A 3,474-nucleotide genomic window follows, 5' to 3' on the forward strand; every position below is an offset into this window, starting at 1 on the left:
TATCTTGATCTAAATCATAATTTTTACGGATGAAATCTTTAATAGTATGCAAACTGATTAAGCTGTATAAAAATGGAGTAGATATTTACAACCAAAATGTAAGGGGAAGATGTGCTTGGAAAATTCCATTCCAGTCGGATCGCTAATATAAAAAAAAGCGAGAAGTAGTGCTCTGAATACTCCTCAGATGCATTAGAAGCATGGAATTAAGAGTTGTTTACTTGTACTATTTAAGAAACAACAAAACTGATGAGCTTCAGCACGATTCATTCTACGAATATCAATAGGGAGTCTTAGGAAATCATTTTCGAAGGCCCGATACTGCCCCAGGTGCGAGTTTTGGAGCATGCTCCAATGTGGCAGAGTTGCTGATGCCAGTATCCTTTTAGGAAAGCACAATCTGCTAAAACTCCCCATTAGAATAACATCCCAAGGACATCTACAGACCTAGTGTTCAGTTGGGCATGCTAGAGGTGGAATTAAAGGTAGGGATGCCGCAAACTTTTTTCGAATCGAAGTTTCGATGATCGAATCATGCGGTTCGAAAGATTTCGATTTTTCGAATTGTCTATATCGTAAAATTCGACGGAGGTCGAAATTTCGAACTTGTTAAGCTAAGAAGTTCGACGCTGTTCGAACCGTCAAACTTATTACGCTAAAAAATTCGATCTTTTTCGAACTTATTGCGCTGCAAGGTTCGATGCTTGTCGAACTTTCGAACTTGACTGACCAAAAAATTTGATGAATTTCGAACTTTCGAATTTATTTATCGAGAGAATTCGAAAAGTTTCGAACTTTTGAATTCTGAAAATTCAGAAGTTCGACGACCGGCGGACGGTTTCATTTGATTTCAAGTAGTGGGGTACAGTCGTGATTTTTTTTTCTCGAACTTTTACACGCGGTGCTGCGTTCCTTACGAAAGACAATGTCGTTTATTTCAATGTTCTGGCATGCTTAGGTTTAAAGAAATAAATCCCCGAAGGGGCGAGGAAGGACGACGGGTTTTTGACGATTATCGTTTGTGCCAGATTTGAAGCACGCTGCAGCCGGAGCTATTTATGGTAGATAGGTTATACTTTTTTAAGAATGATCTATGTATAGCCTAGGTAAGTGCCGTCTTAAGATGTGATTATTGTTATTCAACGTGAGTTTCGAAGAAATGTCCAAACATGTATATGCATGCAATTATGACCTAAGCTTGATATTTATTTTCGTCTAAGTTGTTTGAGGTATCGCATTTAAATTAACACCACAGACAGTACATATCTAATAGTGTTTAAGTTCAGCACGTCATTAAAAGAAAACTTTTTTTTTTCGCTTCACGTTCCTGGGACGTGTTTCTTTTAGCCTGTACACATTTTGGTAAAAGAAACTTGTTTCGAAGTTCTGAACCTCTGAATATGCAAGAATAGAGCACTTTCGACGAATTCTTGATAGTTTTTTTTTCCTCCTGCTTTTTATTCCCGCATTTATTCTTTTTTTTTTTTTTCTTTTTTACTATCGGCACAGGTGTTTAGGTCGAAAAGACAGCTTTGAACTTCCGAACCACTAAGCATGTGACGAGCAGTGCCTTCTGACAACGAGTTTCTAACAATGACCATCTACGCAACCTTTTATGCAGTGAAGAGCGACAGTAGCTATACATATGCATAAATAATTTCAGATTAAAATAAGCTCGACCACGCCCTCTTTCCCCGTATTGTTTTCTTTAACAGTCCGAAATACCTGCAAGGGGGAGAAAGAGGCTGAAGCCCCCCCCCCCGCTACCCTCTTTCCCCCCGTTTTTCCTCTTCCGACGCCACTTGTATGGTAGAACGCTCCTCGACCTCGAGTTGTGTCGGCATTTGTGCTTTTTGCGAGGCGATTCCTCCGTCCCAGAAAATAAACCTCCACGACAATTATAAACTTCACCGGATCGGATTACTACCAGCGTGCAAGGGGTGGCGAGCTAGTTTGCCAGGTCGCTTCAAGGTTTTTCTGAGCCTCAACCTCCTGCTCGCCCCTGGCCGTTTCGAACTAAATGAGTCTCGTAAAACAGTGTGTTCGTGCAATCACTACTGCGTGATGCAGGTTAAAGACCCCCCCCCCCCCCCCCCGGGGCTGGCGGTCACAATTCTGCACTGGCAAATATTCCAGCACCATCCGGGACACTCGTCGTCTCATTTAATTGCCTGACCAACTTCGCAGAATCTAGATATCACACCCTAACTTTTCTAAACTTGATTTTGTGAAAACCAGTGAGTCGTGAAAACGTTATTTGAAACTGTGGAAAAACTTGAAAATCGGACTTCGAACTTTGAAAACTTGGATTAGAAAGAAATTCAAAATCTTCGAAGATTTTTTTTTTTTTTTTTGAATTTGGCGTTAAAAGAGAATCGAAACCTTCGAACTTTATGCAAAAAGAAATTCGAAATCTTCGAATTGTTCGAACTTCATGTCTATAAAAATTCGAAGCGTTCGAAGTTCTCGAATTTTTTTTACAAAGAATTTCTAAATCTTCGAATTTATCGAACCTGAAGTAAAAAAATATTCGAATTCGAAATTTTAGAAACCGTGAAAGCTTCGAAATGTTCGAATTCGAAACTCCGCTGTGGTCAAAAGTTGCGAATTTTTCGAAATCGAACCTCGGTCGGTACGAAAATATTGAAATTTTTCGAAATCGAACCTCAGTTCGCTTCGCAAATATCGAAACCTTTCGAAATCGAACCTAGGGTGGTTCGCGACATCCCTAATTAAAGGCATGCTATAATGAAGCCATATACTGGCACCCTTGAAGTGGCAAAAATTCAAAGAAAAATGCCTGCAGCCATCCGATAGCCACCTGCAGGACTTGACCTACTAGACAAGAATCACTCATGACAAGAAGCCTCGCCAACACGCGGGGTCACGTTTCTGTCTGCAAGTCAGCAGATTCACTGCGTTTGTGGCTTCTTTGCAACCATGCATGAATATATGGCCAGTTTTCTCCGTCATTTTGACAAGTGTTATAATCCGTTCGCTTGCAAATGCTAAATTTCTCACGTCGACGGGTTCGAATCTTGACCTGGATGCCTGCAATCTGACGAAGGCTTAATTGGAAAGGCAGCGTTGTGCAACAGACATTTCAGTTGCATGTCAGGAGATCCCCAGGTGGTCGAAGCACCCTCAGTCCAATGGGTCATGCCAGGTGCTTTTCGTTAGTCTGGCACGTACAACGCTCGAAGTTGACTAGCTCACGTCAACGTGCCAAATGCATGTTTTGTGCCGCAGCGACTGCAGGAACGGAATCTAAGGTCCACATGTTCAAATTTTCGTGCAACGGAAGACTCGTGAAAAGTATGGATGTGGTGGGCCAGAAGGGAAGGTGCGACTTGCTTTGTCAAATGGGCAAGAGTAGTCCCGAGATGGAGCCTGCAGAGTGCTGCCTGTAGGGCGACACCCACACCACAACCCTCAACAGTTGTCTGGAATGAAGAAACAAAGGGCACTCGGGGA

This window comes from Ixodes scapularis, unplaced genomic scaffold, assembly GCF_016920785.2.
Source record: "Ixodes scapularis isolate PalLabHiFi unplaced genomic scaffold, ASM1692078v2 PGA_scaffold9__187_contigs__length_104089568, whole genome shotgun sequence".
Taxonomy (NCBI): domain Eukaryota; kingdom Metazoa; phylum Arthropoda; class Arachnida; order Ixodida; family Ixodidae; genus Ixodes; species Ixodes scapularis.